Consider the following 19,869-nt stretch of genomic DNA (forward strand, 5'->3'; position numbering starts at 1 on the left):
TTGCCTTTTCTTGGACCAGAAATACTTCCCTGCCTCTAATGAAAATTCACTGCACAGTACATCCTAGACTCACATAGCCTGTGTGATATTGGCATACAGTCACTGTATTGTCAAACAGTGCCCTGGGCCACTCTCATATTCTGTGGCTTCCAAATGAAGAACATCCTCTTTTCTGAAGTTTTTGGTTTCAGTCCCTAAGTGAGTGGCTGGCACATCTTGTACCTCTGGTGGTTGAGAGAGACTGTCGTCTTTCATTTATTTTTAGCTTCTTTGGGGGCTGCTTTTTATTTTTATTTTTTATTTTTTAATTAAAATTCAGGTCTTGTCTAAGTTGATGGTGAGTAAAGAACTAAAGAAACAGAATCGTGGAACCAAAAAGTAAACTGACAAGGGAGTGAGATAGACTTGCAAGTTTCCTAGATTTTTGTGTCTTTGTTTCTTAGTGTTTTATTTCTTGATCAATTCTAGTTAATGTTAAATAAGTATTTTGGGAAAGGATATCTTCTTGAAACATAGTGTACCCATGCAACTTTCATTTAAGATGTGAGAAGTTGTTATGCTTCTTAGACTCCAAGGAAAACTTTCAGAGAAACTAAGAATTACACAACTTGATATTCTACGCCAACTTTAAAAATACCCAGTTTCCAGACCTTCTTTCTACATAAAAAGGTCAAAAACCCTTTAAGAAACAATTTTGACCCTGGGAATATTACAACCCTTGACAAGTAAGCCTGATTCTGATCTCCTGTGTTACTCAGAAAAAAACAGAATATTGGTTTTGAAGACAGTGAAACAACATTGGTATTAGAGTAGTGAAATGGCAAAGAGCGTCTTGGCTGCTAGGCACAGTACTTCCTTCACATGTGAGCCTCATACTTAATATTGTAGAGTGCTGTATTTCTGGCGACTGCATAATACGGTTTTCTGGTGACTCTTTATATGAAACATTTGCTAAAAGATAATGCTAGTAAAATAACCACCAGAGAATGATATCACTTAAGTTATTTCCAGTACCAAATGCCTGTTTGCAAAGAGAATTAATGCATGACAGCAAGGGACTAAAAAAAGAAAAGGCTGGTTCATCATTATTTGGGCTATAACTAGCCAGGCAAGCACCACCATGCAAATGTTTACAGTGAGGAACAAGTGTTTGTCTGTTCCGAAAGGGCAGTAGCGGCAAACACCTGCAGGTTTCAGCTGTCACTACAGAGCTGAATACCTGTGTGGGGGTGTTTGGAGGAGGCTGCACTAAAGAAAACAAGAAAGAGTTACTGAGAAGTCAACCAGCTTGTCAAGGCATCCTCGTAGGTGTGTGTATTGAATTGTCACAGTTTGAAGGCACAGTTTGAAGGCTTTTTATTAGCTGCTATTTTTGCATTCATTGCTCAAAAGGAAATTATCTGCTTCCCTACATGGACTTTTCGTCTCTCCTCCTCCGTCAGAGGCTCATTGCATCATGTGTAGTGCTGGGGAGGACAGAGGGTTCCAGCAGCCCTGGAGGACATGCACAGATGATTTCATGCAACTGGAAACAATACAGGAAATAGTGGGGCAGTTACAGAGATGTAAATCTAAACTAGTTCTCCTTGAAGTCAGTGCAGTATCTTTGAACTTACACTAAAATAACTGCTAACAGAATTAAGCCTAATGGTTCTAGAGGGCTGTCGGAGGCTTTCTGAAAGTCACTACTATGTCATCATTCAGAAACTTTAATACACCACAAAATCCTGATGCTAAAGGACAATGCCTGTTGCTATTTGGCCATGTGAGAGTATATTTTATTATGTGCAGGAAGCGTGATCCTTACAGTGCTTGCTTTTACACATCCTGACTGTCGGTGCTTCTTCCTGAGCTGCAGCTTAGTGACCTGCTCAGTGCTACACAGAGTGTCCAAAGGCAGCTTTGTCTCAAGCAGGTGTAGTTCTATTTTTATTGCCATTTTTAGCATGGCAATAGATGCAGTCACTTCCCAGTGGAGTTTCCTCATCTTCTTCACATCAGGGTCATTGGTCTTGCTTATGGTTCTGTCTGCATCTGTTTCCACTGACACTGATCTTAAGAGGGGAGTCCAAGAAAGTTTTCCATATTAGTGTTAGGAGAAGAAACATCAGATGTCCAGCATGTGTAGTATCACACATTTAACAGCAAGTTCCTACTAAGCTCCATCTTGCAGCTTTATTGACAAGACAGTAATATAGAAAATGAGTTTTTCACTGAGAGGTTGTGGTATACTTTGTTTTGCTGCATTTTAAGATCCCTCTCACATGAAATGTGCAACCAGGAAACAAGTTCCACTGTTTCTTGAGCACATTCTCCTTCAGTCTGTGAGATCCACAAGGGCAAAACCAGAAGAATATAATGACAAGGCTAAAAAATGGAGCTGATTGAAAGAAAAGCTAGAGCATAGTGGACTTGCTTTTGTTGACCACTCTTTTCCTTTGGAAATCTGTCCCTGATGGATTTATGCCAGCATGGTTCATATGCAGGATATCAAGAAATAGTCATTAAAAACCAGTTTGTCTTGAGAAAAGATGTTCAGGCAGGAACCAGTACCTAGAAAATTACACTATGAGATACAGAAATTCTGTTGACCTACACTATTGCTGAAAGTTCTGAGTGTATGCCGATCAAAATCTTAACCAAAGTGGTTAGAAATTTTCCCTCTGTTTGCTTCTGTTAAAAGCTTTAAGAATTTATGGTTTGCTCCCACTTTGATTATAAAGCAGATATTACAGTTTTCAAAGAGATGGAAATTCTGGTTTTGTCCACTCCATTTTAAAGTCATTTTTATTCTGTGGATTTCAGGAGGGTTATTCCTGATGTATGCAGGAGGTAAGAGCCTTAAGATCTATATGCATGCCTATAGAATAGCAGGAAGTTTACACAGTCAGCATCACTGGTGGCTGACACAAGCTTTTCTGTTAAGGGGCTCTTAGCACAGATGCTCATTAACTTTAAAAGTCCTTTTAAAATTATATATACAAAACTGAATCATTCTTAAAAATAACCACACATATGGATATAAATTGCAGGAAAGCAGTGAATCACACATTGAAATTAGCTTTACGAACTGCAATTTGTAGAGCTTTGCAGAACTGTAATCCATTAAGTAGCAGTGCAGCCCTACAAAGCCATCTTTGCAGGTGCTGGAAAGATTTGGCTGCTGCTGAAATGTTTAGCACATAAGAGGGCCGTGTCCTTAATCCCAACCCCATTCACAATTTGCCGGATCATAGTTTGATGATTAGTGGAGACTAGCTCCTATGATTTTACCAAGAGACAGTGTTTAGCACAGGGTTTTAGAGAGTGAGTTTACAGGCAGCATTTTCTAGAGAACAGGCATAGAATAACAAGAGAAATGATGAAGTGAGTTCTGTAGTCTTGCTTCACGGGCTAGCTCCTTGTGCAGACTACTAATGTCACTCTGTAATTGTGGTAAGGAAGCATTTGTAAATATCTGGAAAAAAGATACTGTACTATAGTGTTACAGACAGTCACTTTTGGCAGGAAATCTGCAAAGCAAATGACAGAACTCCAAAGGTTAGCAGCTGAAGCTGTTGACTGTGATGTGTGATGCACACAGTGTGAGGAGAAGAAGTGGGAACAAAATGAGAAAAAGCTCTCTGGGAACACTGTGAGCAGACCCAGAAAGTGGAGCGGCAGCTTTGGGCTGCAGCAGAGCACTGGCGCACCTTGTGCGGCCGCGCCACTGCCCCTGCTGATGGTGGGGTCAGCACAGAAAGGCCACCCAGAGGGAGCAGGGCTAAGCTGAGTTCTCCTTTGAGGACTGGTCACAGATTCGCCTCCCAGCAGAGTCTTTGCTGGCTTCCAGCTGGAAGATTTTCTTATGCTAATAGGCTCCCTCCTTGCAGAAAGGAAAGCAGTTGCTAGGCAGTTTTCCTAAACATGCATTTTTTTCCTAGGTCCAGAGGACAATTGGCAGTCTCTTGGCGTACAGAACTCAGGAAACACAGAAAGGAAGAGTTAGATAATTAGGCTGAAATACTATATGTAACAGAATGGATCAAGAAGATGAGGACAACATCAGCTAGCAATATAGAGTGGAGCCTGAAAATATGGTTCTGTAGATCAGTGCACACATAGGAAAGAGCAACTGATGGTGAGTGGAAATTGCAAAGAAGGGAAGCAATGTGTTGTACTGCAGGTAGCTTAGGTCTCCACTACCTTCTGGGTCCCTCAGCTGTTTGAAATAGACCTGTCTGAGCCTGTTGACATTGGTGACAGAGAGTTGATGTGAGCATGCTCTAGGTTTCTTATATAGTTGTAACCCATATACCTTTCCGAAGCCTGTTTAAGTATCAGACATCATGAAGAGTGCTGACGTGTTTGAGAGGTTGTCAGGACAGTTTCCAGGTTTGCCAAAAGGTGAGGACCTCAAAAGTGAGATGATTTTGCATCTGGCAGGCCCAGGAACTTGTACTTAATCTTCAGCGATAACTTGGCTTTGCTTTAATATAGTCTTACATATGGAGCCAAAACATTTACAAAATGCTGTCAAGCTTCTAGCCGTGCCCAAACTTTTAGGATTAGATGAAGGCCTGCTTTATGATGAGTGAGGGGAGATGCATCTGATATCAAGGGTTGATCTTAAAAAAGTAAATCAGCAATGCTCACGTTTACTTGAATGCTTATATCTCCATCAGATGAGTAAACAGATCTGCAGGAGAAAAGCCATAAGTAGGAAGTAACTTTGTTCTTCCCAATGCAGAGAAATGCTTTCAAGAAAAATTTCTACTTTAATACTTTTGAATTTACTTCTAGAAGTTACTATTTACTTGCCAGTGAACAGTATCCTTGCAAAGCTGCTGTCCAGCCTTTGTTAATTTGAAGATCTTGCATTAAATTTGATATGCAAACAGTTCATATTCCTCTATTCCTGCACATGTCATCCTGGGCTTGATATTGCAACAGCAATGTCTCCTGCCTGTGATTTGGGTGCAGAATCGAACCCATTGATTCTGGTCAGACAGAGTATGGTACCTCTATCTGAGCTTGCATAAGAGGTGATACAAATGAAGTTTTGAAAACTATTTCCTTATTTAGTCTTGCATCTTTGTGTTGTTCTCTGGTGATATGTAAAAGTTATCTTGTCTGTTCTCAAGCTATTCCCCAATGTGTATTTATGTTGGTTAGAGGTTTAACGGGGTGAATGGATGGGCCTAAGGAAATGTGTGACTTGGCATGAGTTGCATCTGTTCTCTTTGCTGATGAATGTAGTTAGTCCTTAAATTGTATTTCAACACTTAGTTTGACTTAGAATAATCACACTTTTAATTTGCTGTGGTATTTTTTTTTTTTTACCTTTGTGGCAATTATGAAGAAAGACCACTTGAGTGTGGTTTTGTTCAAGGAGCTGTATTCTGATTTGCATCTTGTGACCAGGAACTCCAATACTTGTTGAAACTAATCCAAATTGGTACCTAACCGTATGAAGTCAGGACACTTTTTGAGATTAATTTTGCTTCTGAGGAGTTTGCCTAAGCCACCTTATACAGAATTGAGTCATGAAAAACAGTAAAGTTGTGGCCCCAATTTTTGAAGGCAACTAATAGAATGGTCAGCAGTAATCTTTATAAATCTTTATCCTTGCTGATGTTGATGAAACAAAACCATTTTCAGCACTGTTACAGAAAATACATGCTCTGACTTTTTTTTCCATACCAGCAGTGGAAAATATTGCTAGCTCTAATTATTAGAAGAGACATTAGTTGAATTACTTCTATACACATGAATTCAATAGACCAACTTAATTTTTTTCACTTAAACAAAAAAAAAAAAAAAGTACTAAAATCCATAAAGTATCTTTTTTTTTTTTGTCCCTTTTGCTAAGGGCAAGAATTGTGAATGAGAAATATATTGGAGTAAAGTATTCATTGGTGTTAAAGAGCTATTCAAGCTAAAGGTCTGTTTAGCTGGCTCAGAAACGAATAGGTATGCACTGGCTTGATTGAGAGTATAAATGCGAATTTTCTAAGTATAAGAATTAAGTCTGAAAGCACCCTTTCAGCATAAAGCCCAGCTGCTTTCAAGGTAGAGGTGGATTCACTTTGGAAAAAGCTAAAAGAATAGTCACTTGAGGTACCTAGGAGAGGTCCTGGTGTCTCATGAAATCCTACTTCAGCCCCATATACTACATAGCTGTACTCAAGATTTTCTCCACAACTGCAGGGCCTGAAAGTGTACATTCTTAAATAAATGTCACCTCGATTAGTCACATAATCACATGATTAGAAGCCATGACCGTAAGGAAGAGCTGTAGTGCAAGACTTTTGATAATAGAATAAAAGACTGCAAAAGTACATCTACAAAAATATTGAGTCTCTCTACTATTTAAGGGAGTAAAATACTACTAATAAAGGATTATGTGGTGAAAATAAAATGTATAAAAAGCCATTTAGAGTCAAAGGGACCTTGAGACCGAGATGCGTTTAACCACAAAATACTTTTTGTTGTTGTTTTTGTTGTTGTTGTTGCTACTGAAAATGAATATGATCTAAGTAGTTAGTTTTATAGCCTGTACAATTTTTATGGAAGACAGAAAGACATATTCATACATATTCAGAGACTGAAAACTTGTCCAGCTCCAGTTCACTGGGAAAACGGGAACTGACATCACTGGGGACAGGACTTTTACCTTTATCCTTACTAACTGTAACTTTGTAATGGTATTACATCTGTTTTACTTGTTTGTTCATTGTTATATCTAAAAGGGAAAAAAATCACAACTGTGATCAGCTTTTGATCCAATTCATGCATGCCACAATGTGAAGCAAATAAATGATTTGCTGGAAACATAGGTTGGGGGGAGGGATAGGGGGACGTTGGTTTGTTTTGTTTTGTTTTTTCAACTGATACGTAAAATATGGTGGAGTCTTATTCTCCCTTCCTTATTAGGTCTTTTTATAACATCATTTTGTCCACTCTAAGGTATACATGTATGTATGAAGGGACTCCTTCAAACTACTTTATAACATGCAATATTAAGTTCCTATAAATCTGGATTTAATTTTATACACAGAAAGACAGAAAGGGTGAAAATTTGTCATGGCAAAGAACTTGCTCTTATTTTCTTTTCCTTTTTTTTTTTTTTTTTTGGTGATAGAATGTTGAGAAGATAAAGAACTGTTCATTAAAAATATTGCCAGATATTCTTTGATAACACATCAATCTTGCAATTGTTTCACTGCCAGTATAAACAGCCAAAAAAAAAAAAAAAAAAAAAAAGAGGAAACACAAATGACAGACGTGATGATTACAAATCATTTGCCATATTGTTTTTGTCATCTACCTTTCTTATACTGCCTCAGCCTAATCCCACAAAATAAAACTGTGATGTTAACCTGGAGAATAGAGATTCTTTCCCAATTGATAGACCAGATGCCTGTCACCACCAAGTCACTTTGAAAGGATAACTGATAGGCTAGGCTCTTTGCAAGTTACTGCTTTGCATGCAGTTCTTTTGCATCTGATTATGCTGCCAGTGCTATTTTCTGATGGTGAGATTTAGTGCAGCATAGCTGGCTGGCAGTATGATTGTAGGAGATTTTTCTTGCTTGTGAGCTAAGCGAAGGGCAGGGTCCTGCATTCTTGGCACCCTGTCATATGCATGAGCTGTTTGTTTTTTGGATTCAGCAAGCAGAGTTTTAAATCATCTTTAGCAAAACAAGACACAGAGAAAAAAAGAGAGATCAAAATAGAGCTGAATATTTCATGTCATAATTTTGGCAACATGTCTTGTCTTGTCTTCTGCACTGAAAGCACCAATGAAAAATGGAATTTAGCATTTTTCAGTCAAATGGTTTTTCCATGCTCCTTGAGTATCCTCACATATTCTAGGACTGGTGTCTCATGCCATATCAGCCTTTTTCAGATAAAAGAATGTAGTGTTGAGTAATTGTGTGGGAAAAACATAACCATGTTAAAATAAAGCTCAGTGCCAATGCACAGTGAGTGGAATTTGCCCCTCAGCGGAAAGCCAACAGATACTACTTGAACCTACAACATAAAGCTTACAAGATATTTAAGATATACAGGCCTAATATTGTAATCTTCTGCAGGGGGGAATTCTGTTGAAAGTGATTGAAAGATCCACCTTGTACAACTCCTACCTGTTTGCATAGACACACAGTTGCGATATTTTACATCAATCATGCCTGGAGGAACATACAGTTTTGAACAACAAATGTTTCCATGGCAGTTTGGAGAGGGACTAAATGGTGGTTTTGGATCTGAGCCAGGTTGTATATGCTTCCCTGTTATGCAATATTAACCCTCTTGTTTTCTGTCTTGAACAGCTTTTGTTAGTAGAATAAAATACAAACTAGGAGAGGAGGAAATTGAAGGTTGCACAGCAGATAAAGCTGTACTACATGCAATGAGAAGCCCTTCAAATATAGCTTAAGCATAGCTAAAATTGCATGAGCTAGGAAATAAAAAGGAGTATCACAGACAGGTTTATGCAGCTCCACCATACAACCTGAGACTGAAAGTATGCCTACTCTGCAGACACTGCTAGCTCCAAAGCTGTGACATGAGCTTGATACAGACTGCAAAGCTAGCCAGAAGCAGAGGGAATACTCCTTTTCTGGGGTGTACACTTCTCTGTGTGTGCTACTCACAATACCCAAGTTAGCTGCTGTATAGTGTATATGAACACAAGCTGCTGACTTGTGTTCATATGTACTCAGTTTTGTCATTAGGGATATGGAAAACAGCATCACGTTAATTAACACAAGCAAAAATATGTGAATAAATCTAATGATTATTTCCTGATTATCTTTTTTCCCTTTTTAATCTGGCAATATTTTGCTGCACTTTAATAGATACTTTTTAAGACAAAAAGCAGCAAGCTCAGAGAGGTAACGATGGATTTTAAAACTACCTGAGATCCTCAAAACACCTGATTTTGGAATAATTTTAACCTCAAAATTTTGTGTGTCCCTGTTTTCTTACTGGTCTACTGCTTCAGAGGGTCAACTGAGAAAAGGCAGGAACTAGTTGTTAGGATCAAGTTATGTAGAGGGGAAATGTGGATTTTCTTTAATAAAAAGTGCAAAAAGTGGTTGGAATTTGTGGCCCTAAACCAGAAGAGGAGTTAGAAAGCAGTAGGTTGAAGAACTATCTGTGATTTCACCTCCCAAAGGACACTGGGAATAAGTGAAAACACACAGGGAAAGGCTAATAGACAAATAAAGCTAGGACCTACAGGGATACAGTGAAAAGTGCCAAGAAGCATTTGGGATTGAATTTGAAAAGGATATTAAAATAAACAGTAGAAGATCCCACAACTGTAAAGAGAGTAAGAAGGAAAGTGGCACCACTACAGACATGATGATGTGGAAGGAGTTAGTTTGGCCTGGAAGCAAAATTATTTTTTAACATAAGGTCTTGAAAGAACAGTGATGAATACAAAGATATAGGCAAAGTGGCTAATGGGACTGAGAATATGAAAGCTAGACCTGGAGCATACATAAAGAAGATATCCTAGAAGAGTGAGGGAAATGGAGAGCCTATTTTATGGCAGGAGACTAAGAGTTCAGGAAATAATTTAAGTAGCATAAATTAGCACTACTGCCCAAAGAGAAGGTCCTACTCCTACTCTTGCTAGTCTCAGCAGAAAACTCCTGAAATACCCATCAACCATTTTCCTGGGTTTTGAGAGGACAGAATACCTCCAAACTGAAGTACCAGATGCTTTGGCTTAGTGTTTGTTGAAGGAGAGTTTAAGACTCTCTACGTGCTATATGAATGCATCAGAAATGTACATAAATATTAGGGAAGAAAAAAAAAATATTTGAAGGATGATGTTTGCAAAGGAACAGATAATCATAAAATGGCCATGAAGGAATTTAAGCAAGAGATTAGAATTAGAGATGGTTTCTAACCATCAAAGGAATGAGGCTACTGGACACCCTATAATCCACGGAGGAAATTGTTGTTTTAAAGTGGTACTGAGCAATTTATAAAAGTCTGAAATCTGAATCAGTTCACCCCATCTTTGGTTTGTACACAATATACCAAGAAGAGTTACAAGCATTTGTGAAAGCTTAAAGTTGCTGATTTTTTATGGCAAGAAAAGAATTTTGAGGAGAAAATATTTCTGGTTCATCAAAATACTTGTCAATAGCTACGCAACTGTAGTAACTTTTTAGCTTCTCTCTCTGCTGGCAAGACCATACACACAACAAAAATCAGGTCAGACCTTGTATCCTCTCTACGACTTTTTTAATTTTTTTTCTCTGATTTTTTAATTTTGCATGCAGTCTGTCCTCACTTTACTTTCATTAGTGTTTATTACACTTTAACCTTCAAAATTGTAGGGAGGTTGGGTTCTAGTTTCACTGATGGTTTTGTCTGACCATAAGACAAGCAAATATTTATTTGTCATTGTCTTCTCCCAGTGTCCTCTTTTTATCATAAGGTAAAGTCAGGAGAAGATATTAAAGGATGAATACAAGCAAATAGTTCTTATGGTCCATCTATATCTTCCTCCTATTTCCTTCATATCTTAATTTTTTCAAGAAGGGCAACAATTTGAACTTACCATCTTTCAGCCCATGACCATCTTAAAAGCATGAGTAACATGTCTGTTTGTGACAAGGTTCACAATGACCCTTGCTGGTTCAGTGAAGGTTTTTTTAGATTCAAAAGTTACAGCTTTGCATGCAAATGGGGCCTTCCATGCTGGTTTATACAAGGTTCTCACTAGAATTTTAATGTATAGCAAATTCATCACACTCATCATTACATTTGCTTTGCTCAAAAATACTTTCACAGAGAGCACAAAAGCATTATAACCTTAGATGGTGCCTGAAATTTTCAAGTTCTGGAGATCCCCAGTCTGATTATGAAACTAGCAGCAGTCCAGCACTGATATGACAATCAGAACACCCATCTGCAAGTCTTCCTGAGTATAGATGGCTAAACTGGACAAAGGCTAAATCTTATCTTGGATAGAATGGCAGAAGACGTAATAAAGCAAATCTATATCTGTTATTCTCAAAATGTGAATAGTAATTCTGTCTCACTCCATGTTTCCCTGCACCACCTAGATTAAAAGGTATTCTATTAGAAAGGGACCAGGGCATGTTGCCTTAAATTTCACGTACTGTTTTCATTCTTTCTTCTGTGGCTGAGTCTGGACCAGGTTGAACAGCACTGAGATCAGTTGCTTGATTTCTAGTAGGTGTCTGGGTGTGTTGGTCTAGTCTTGCTCTCCATTGTGAGCAGTGGGAACCTTGAGTGGCAGGAAACACACGTCCCAAGTTGGCAGTGGAGCTTTTGTTCCACAATGAAATCTCAGAGAGTATCTCTCTGCAGCTGTAATTTTAATTATATAGGATGATCTCCTGCCTTTTATAGAGCAACTATTCAGAATTTAAAAGGAGTCTGGAGACTTCTGGGGACAGACAGGTTAAATTATAGTTATTACCAGGGGACTATTTAAAGATTACTACCCTCTGAATAGCAAATCCCCCAACCCCATTAAACACAAACAAAACAAAAAAAATTTGCTTGTCCTTCCAGAATTTTTCTAGCATTTGACTAATAAGGTTCTTAAGCATAAATCACACTTGCTTTTAAGCAATCTGCACTCTCTCCAAAGTGATACTAGAAAGAGAAGATTATGAAGAACAACTTTTCTTTGTAGTCCATATCTAATAATTGCAAAGTTTACCCTTTCCAGTTGTTCCAGTTCAGTCAACGGAAATACCGAGGCAAGAGAAGGCTTCTGGATTGACTGCAGAAAAGCTCCAAGATATTCCTTGGAACTGTGGCAGAATGAAAATACCAAGCAATGACTTATGTACATATTTATTTCTTAAAGATGTTTTTCTGTTTTATTTTAAAATTAAAGTTTTGTTTTGTTTTGTTTTGTTGTTTGTTTGTTTGTTTGTTTTCCTCCAAGGTATTAAGTTAGGAAAGTGTTTCACTGTCTGAACTTAAGTATCCTAAGCTCTTAAGTGATTGCAGGTTATACATGTACCATTGTTTAATGTAAGAAAGGTGTTGTGAGTATCATGAGATCACAATGCATAGTCTACTTATCCCAGTATTCTGTCAATGACATGGTTGTAGAATATGTTCTTTAGGGAGAGCATGTGAACCTGGACACTTTTTGTGGGCATTTAATTATACTGTTATAGAGTCTATAATTTGTGGATTAGGGATGTTAGGTACATACCTGCCAGTTCCTGTTACTGTCTGTTTATGGATCAACTGTTCATGAATTTGTCTAATTTGTGTTTGACCCTACTGATACTGTCTGCCTTAACAACTGTGGCATCAAGTTCCATAACTTTACTACCCATTAGGTAAAAAAGTATCTGTTTTTAACTTATGTCCTACTAATTTAATGGAATGTCCTCTTGTTACAGTATTTCAGACTTTGGTAATAACAGTACTTCAGTTGCTGTTGGTTGACCTTGCGTTATCCATCACTTTCATGATTTTATGAGCCTCAACTTAAGCATTTTTGCTCCCTTTTTCTGTGCCTCTCCAGCACATTACATCCTCTTTGAGCTGTGGAGAGCAGAACAGCATACAGCAGAATTATGCCCTTACATCTTGTTGTTAGTACCTGTGCTGATGATACTCAATGTCTTGAATTTTCCTGATTGCTACTGCTCACTGAGTTCTTAGAGCTGGCTCCAAGATCTCCAGCCTGAGGTGTAGCTGCCAGTTCTGAGTATAAATACAGGTTACTAGGTTACTACACCTGTTTATCACACGTATAGTTATCAGCATTAAAGCTCACCTACTGCCTACTCTCTCTGTTTTGCAATATGATTCCCAATAAAGCCTCTCTGAGAGCTTAGTATCACCCACAAAATTGGATTAAGTAGAAGTACCCTCCCATCTCCAGCCCGCTGATTAAGATGTTGAATGTAGCTGGTCCTGGCATTGACCTCTAGAGGGTACTTCACTACTATCTCCTCTCTGTCTTGAGAAGTGACCTTCAAGTCCTGCTCTCTTTTTTGTTTCTTTGTTTGTTTGTTTCCTTTAACCAGCTGTCAGTCTATAGAAAGACCTTACCTAAACCTTGCAGAAGCTTATTTTCTTTAATAATTTTTGATGTAGAGCCTTATCACAGCTGTTTTGAAAATGCACGTGTGCCTGTTGGATCACCTTTGTTTAGATGAATCTTGACTCCCCATTGTGCCACTCCTAGGCTGGTAGGGAGGAATCCCTTTCTAAAGAAGCTTTTGTTTCCCACTCTGCTCAGAAAGATGCAAACAGTCTGTTTTTATCCATGTGTAATGCATTAGCTCTTTGGTCCGGTTGTTCTTTATAATGGTAGTCATATACCTGAAGTTTTCCCACCTGCATATGTTCAGATTTTGGTGAATGCCGTTTGGTCCTGGTAACATTAACCACAAAATACTCTTTTTTTTTTCCTTCAAAAAAAAAAAAAGGTCTTTTTCCCTTTTTGTAATTCTCTAGCACTTTCTGTTTCAAATGTTATTTAATAAAATCACTGTAACTTGATTTATTGAGAGAGGAGGCTTACACATATGCTGCAAATTCTGTAAAATAGTATTCCCTCTTGGGTTGCATTGTATTCTTGAAAGTGACTCACAAACACTGTTTCTGCACTCCTTGATCTTTTATGCACCAATTTGTGCTGCAGTAACAGTTCATGTGTGACCGATCTAGTGTATTGAAATTTTATGGTTCAGTCCTTGTCCTCTATAAGTCAGGGGGAATTCTAGCTACATTACTGCAAGATCAGGTACCAGACAACATAAACAATATACCCACATGTAGATAGTGAAAATCCAAGCACAAATCTCCTTTTGCTGGTCTTAGCTAACAAGGAAGTGTCATTATGGGAAGAAGGTTGGGCTGTCCATAGTTGTCAAGCCCCCAAACCTGCCTCATTGTGCTTCCCTGCAGTGGACCTTTCCCTACCTCCCAGGAATACCAAACAGGGTCTTTGTTAGTTATCTTGGTTACTTCAGCTTCAACACTTTGTACTGCTTGATGGCAAGCCACATTTTGACTTGGATCTGAATTGAATTCCCAACATTAAGCTGGTTGTTCAATTTGCTGGGACAGAGAATGAGACTTTAAATGTTTGTTATGTCCTTTGCATGAGAGGGTCTGCCTGGGACATAATCAGCTCCATCTAGTCTTTAGAAATGTGCTGACCCAGTCTAAAATTTCTCAGTGTTCCACTAAAAGAACAGTGTTTTGTTTTTTTTTCCTTGCTTTGTTTGCTTGTGTATTTTTGGGAGCTCGCCAGTTTTATTGACCTTCTGAGGGCTCTATGCATGAATACATTATATCATGGGGAACTTTGCTTAGAAAAAGCCATATCCAAGGAGACACTTTGTTAGTGGCCTTAAAGCTTACAAGTGGTCTGAGAGCAAGTGAAGGCGTACTTCAAAAGATTAGATTTGGGTAGTAACTCAATTTTAAGTGTACACTTATCCCCCTTACAAGCCCAGATATCCCAAGGAGGCAGAACTGAGGACAAAAGCACAGTTCCCATTGCCACACAGCCAGAAAGCATGGTCCAGAATATTTCTGAGCACAGTGCTGGAGTTGAATTATGTGGCTGCCCAGAAAAAGCAACAACGCACACAGACAGTACCACAAAGGCTGCATTTCCATGTGACTGCAGTCCTGCTGCTAGCCTGGGAAAGAGAGGCAGGACTGAAAGCCTGGGCACGGGATCACAGCCTTATTGCCTAGGCAGGGGTTTGGCCTCTGCCAGCTTGTGTTCTGGAGGACCTGAAGCCTCCTTGAACCTTTTGCTTATTGTAAACAGCACTTCACTAGCTATAAACAGTCCTTGAAAATTTGAAAGTCATATCTGAGGTTTTCAACTCCCCCCCCCCCTCTGATGATGTGGCCTGTGTGCACTCATTTTGGGTATTTGATCCACACTTTAAATGCATAGGGTAGAGGGGGTTGAAAATTTTGAAACATTTTGAATAAAAATGTATGTTATGGAAGGTTAATCTCTTTTTGCCCTAAATATCTTTTATCTTATGCCCACTACACAGTCATTTTCCATGGTTTCTTGGCAAAACAGCTCAGCCTTGTTCCCACCTAGGTCAGTATGATTCCTTCCCACTCCTCCGCCTTTATACCCCCACAAGCATCCCCTTTTTGAGCTTCACCACTGGAATTTTCTCCAAAGGTTGGTAGGCAGGTTCGGGGCTTTTGGATGCTCGGTTTCCATGGCAGCCGGGCTCCTCTGCTCCCAAACGGCAGCTTGGGAGGAGATAGGAGGGAGAGCAAGAGAAAGTCATTACATGTGCCAATTAGTATGCAGGGCCAGGGCTGCTGTGGCAAGCAGTGCTTGCAAAAGCGAGCAGCAGTAGGGGTGCCCCAGCTGCATGGCAGACCACGGAGAGATAGAGTCATAGCCATTTGGCTACAGCTGGAGGGAGCTGAAGGACAGCTGGCACTTGCTGGGGCAGTGGCATGCCAGCTAAGGGAGGATACCTCACGGGGCATGCACCTGCTGTCTTACAGACAAGCTCTGCAGCTTTTAGCTGCAGAAATTGGAAAACCCCTGATTTTCTGCTGTCCAGGAACAGGAACAAAAGTTAGGAAGACCCTCTCAATTTTTTGCATTTGATAATAGGTCAGATATCATGGTGACATTCAGCTGGAGAACAAGAGAGGAAGAGAGGGGAGCGTTAAATCAGATGGAGATAAAGAGATTTTTTTCTGCTGCCAGCTAGCTTGCAGCACATGGTAGAACATGACTTACAGAAAAGATGCTGCTTGGAGAGAAGGATGCATTTTCATGGTTACAGAAGACAGGGCTCTACTGGATTCCAGCTGCGATGATGGGAGACATGCTCTCCCCTCCTGTAGAGCATCATGTTTCTTTTGGAATGGTGTTTTTCTTCATTTCTTGGCCTAGTCAGTTTTGTGTGAATGTGTGTTTTTAAATTTCTCTGTTAAACATTTGCAATATTTTGTCCTGGGTTGACAATATTTCAGTCAGAGGTGTGTGCATTTTATGCTACTGAAGAGGAGCTATAAATGTTTTGTGATGTTTCTGGATAAACAATGTAATGCGACAGCCAGAGATTCTTAGAATCATTAATTCTGTTATGATATATACACACTAAAATACTTAATCTGTTAAAGGAAAACAATCTCGGTATCTTAATAGGACATTGACTGGTGCTATTTCAGACTTTGATTTTTCTTTTTAAATAAGTACTGAATACTTTTTCCCAGCATTTCACTTTCCATGGATAGAATCTGCCCAAAGAAATTTTAGAAAGACTTGCCTATTAATTAGGCATTTTGCTGATGCTTGATTTTGTTTCGTGCATCAGATAATCCATCCCTTTACCAATATATTTTGGTCCCTATAGTATGTTTTTATGTGCCTTATCTGGGTTCCAGTTGTTTTAAGACATGGTTTATTGATCTTATGTGAAGCATTGTTTACTTGTTTTTCTCTCCTGAATCTTAAACAAGCTTCCCCTCAGCACAGATCTTCAGTATCTTGAGTTGTACATGGAGCACTTCTGGACAGAGGAAGAGTTCCTCCAGGAATTCCTTCTGAAAGTGATAGCAGAAGTAATTCAGGGAGTAGTGGTGTGTCCTTCACTCTGCCATGCTGGCCAGGACCTGAAGCACACGGGGAATCCCCTGGATTTTGGGCTTCTTCTTATTCAATTGAGATGCCACTGTCTGTGGGAAGATACAAAAAGCATTAAAAAAAAAAAAAAAAAAAAAAAAAAAAAACATAATTTTCCCCTCTGCTTCCTGGGGCCTCCTTCTGTAGACACTGCTAATATTTTTCTTAAGAAACCTTTGTAGGTTGTTGCTTCAATTCAGAACCAGTTACAAAGATGTACAGTATCAAAAAAATAATTCTGTAGAATATGTTTAATGTCAGTCACATTTTATTTTTAATTGAGTACAATTTGTTTTAAATTTACATTCAAACTGGAATCTTTTGGGAGCACCAGACTGTTTTGTGTTGCTGGAAAACACTAAATTTTTAATTTAAACTTTTCTTCCTTAAAACAGTTCAATTTTGTGAAAATGTTTAGTATTTTTGCCTGATACAGAATCAATTTTTTTTTCAAAACATCAGTACTGTGCAGATGTGCAATAAAGAGCAGAATGTGTTCTCTCTCTTTTCTTTCTTTCTTTCTTTCTTTCTTTCTTTCTTTCTTTTTTTGTTTTTCTTTCTGTCTTCTTTGGTTGCTTCTTGGAGATGCTTTATAATATATTGTAAAGGAACGAAATAGATTTATTCCCTTGTGCCTGGTCTGTGGACTTGACCATTTTGCTTTTTTTCCAAATTCTTATTCACGCTGTATTCCTCTCATCCCCAAATCCTCTTTTCTGTTGGTATTCATCTTGTTTCCTTTCCCCACTCCCCATTTCCCCCAGGACAAGGCTGTTGAGTTGTTACATTTTTAATAGATGTTTCTTCATCAAAGTGGTCCTCCTGAACATAAAGAGACCCTAATTAGAGTAAGACGTTCTTGTTTGATTAAGTGCTATCAGGGGGAATAATCCCTATTAGGTTTGTTCAACAGGGAGAGGTCTCCCTTGCTTTCTCTAGAGCCAAGGCAGTCCTGGAGGTGATAACTTTCTTCTGCTGTTATTATGTCAGGCCTGTCACAGGAGGACATGGATGCTGGGAAGCTGTCTGACCCTGAAGAGTAAGAAGTTGGATTGAATTCCATTTACGAATTGTCAGACTTCATTTCTGTTTCATAAAACATGATCTTTACATGGCATATTGCCCCATATGCAGTGTTCATTGTCGTCTCTTTAAAACAGTAAAGAAAGTACTGGAAGCATTATTTTAGGGTTTCAAATTATTATCTCCCACCTGATTATCCTTAGCTCAACAATTCTGATATAAATCTGGAGTTACCTCTTGCTTTCCATCAAAGATTTAATGCTGACCATAACAGCAATATCTCATTGAGAGTTAAGTACCTTAACCAAATAAACTACAGTGCTTTTACTATTATGCTAAAAATATTGTCCTATATAAGCAGATGTAGGTAATGTGTCAAAATTTAGTGACATACATTTTACAATGGAGCATCATGGTCTATATTAATTCCATTTTCTCATTACCACATTCATAGTTCTCAGCAGCAGAACACCCAATCTCTCATGCAGATAACTATGCGAAGTTTTCAAAAGACTTAAAAAGCAAATAAAAGCATAACAAATCCACTGTTCAGTAACTTGGAGGACATTTATTTAAAATGTCAGTATTCACTTGCAATTATAATGCTAGTAGGGCACTCTGTTTTGTCACTATTAGCCAGTTAGTGCTAAGCCAACCAGGAAAATGAACTTGAAACTTGGAAAACACTTGATTCTGTATGCTAGAGTACTCATACAGAATGGATCTTGCACAATACTGTAGGCTTTCAAACTCAGAATTGTTATGGGAGGAGGAAGATCCTCTCAGAAGAGAATTTAGTGATGCATCTGCTTTTTGTTAACCAAAGCCTCCTAGCTAGCTCATTGACTGATGTTTCTTGAAGAGGAACTCCTATCAGACAGACAGTAAATGGAAATAAAATGGGGTTGCAGTCAAAGTACAAGGTCAAGGCTAATGGGAACCCCAGAATCACCCCCTTCTGTAGGCCATGGTGAGACATAAAACAAAAATATTCTGATGGATACAAAATCCACTAAAGTTTGCAATGGAAATAACCATAGGGGCGAGGATTTAGGGATGGGTCAAGGTTGCAGCCTAATGTACAGAGAAAATAATAGATTTGCCTGGCAAGAAAACAAAGAAAACTATACAGTGAGGCCTGAAGCGCATAACGTTTTAATAAGAACATCATTGAGTGCACTGTGTGGATCATCCTAAACATGTCCAAAGAATGTTATAAAAGTAGCATGACTTTAAATGGAAATGCAGGCCTTATGGAAGAATATTTCAAAGTTTTCATCTGAAGCAGACAAAAATATTCTGAAGTACGCATGACTCACAAACAGCAGTAGGCCTACAATAACTCACTATCATATAACACAGTTAAAGTAAACCCATTCATAATTTTTAAAATATGCCTAAAAAAAAGTGTCATTGTTATGCAATACATGTACTACAAAGGTACTCATGAGATTCATGCATAGATCAGAACTTCATTGACTTTGGCATTACATGAGCATTGGTCGAAATCTTAGTGCCAAGGTAGGTTAAATATGACTTATTTCAGGAACAATTTTTCAAACATTCTGATATAGCCCTAGCCCAAATTATGCCTTTATTGTGAAAAACACCGGGGTTGTAGTCAATCTCAGGAAAAAAAAAATCTATTCTGTTCTGTTCTGTTCTGTTCTGTTCTATTCTATTCTATTCTATTCTATTCTATTCTATTCTATTCTATTCTATTCTATTCTATTCTATTCTATTCATATGTATATATAGGTGTATATATATAATCTTAGTAGTTTGAGACATTCATATTTTAAGAAAAGTATTCACTGATTCATTCATTTCACACTTGGCTTATTTTAAATGTCTCAAGGACCTCCTTGAACTTAGGGAGCTTTGGAGTCTGGGAATGCTGTATGTAATATTTGTATAGAAAATCATAGAGCTAACTTGTGCTTGTAATGGTAGCAATTTTTTAAAAAAATCTAACTTCTTTTGTTTAAAATTGCAGTAATATCATTTGTTTACATCTCTGAGCCATTAAAAAAAAGGGGGGGGGGGAGGGTCAAACCTCCAAGGTCTCAGTTTTACTATAGATCCTACTTTTATGTTGACATTTTCAGAAACTAAGCTTAAAATTACATTTATGCACAGATTTTGAGTTATTAATAGCATCACAGCAGTGCAGCAAGCAGAAGACTTAATCTTTAATGGGATTCTTCTTC

General features: G+C 38.4%; 1 protein-coding gene across 4 annotated transcripts in view; it reads left to right on the forward strand.

Annotated features, from left to right (window-relative positions):
- Positions 1-19,869, forward strand: part of NTRK2 (neurotrophic receptor tyrosine kinase 2) — a 201,750-nt gene that overhangs the window by 165,876 nt on the left and 16,005 nt on the right. The window lies entirely within an intron of this gene.

Source organism: Anas acuta, chromosome Z (genome assembly GCF_963932015.1).
Source record: "Anas acuta chromosome Z, bAnaAcu1.1, whole genome shotgun sequence".
NCBI classification, from domain to species: domain Eukaryota; kingdom Metazoa; phylum Chordata; class Aves; order Anseriformes; family Anatidae; genus Anas; species Anas acuta.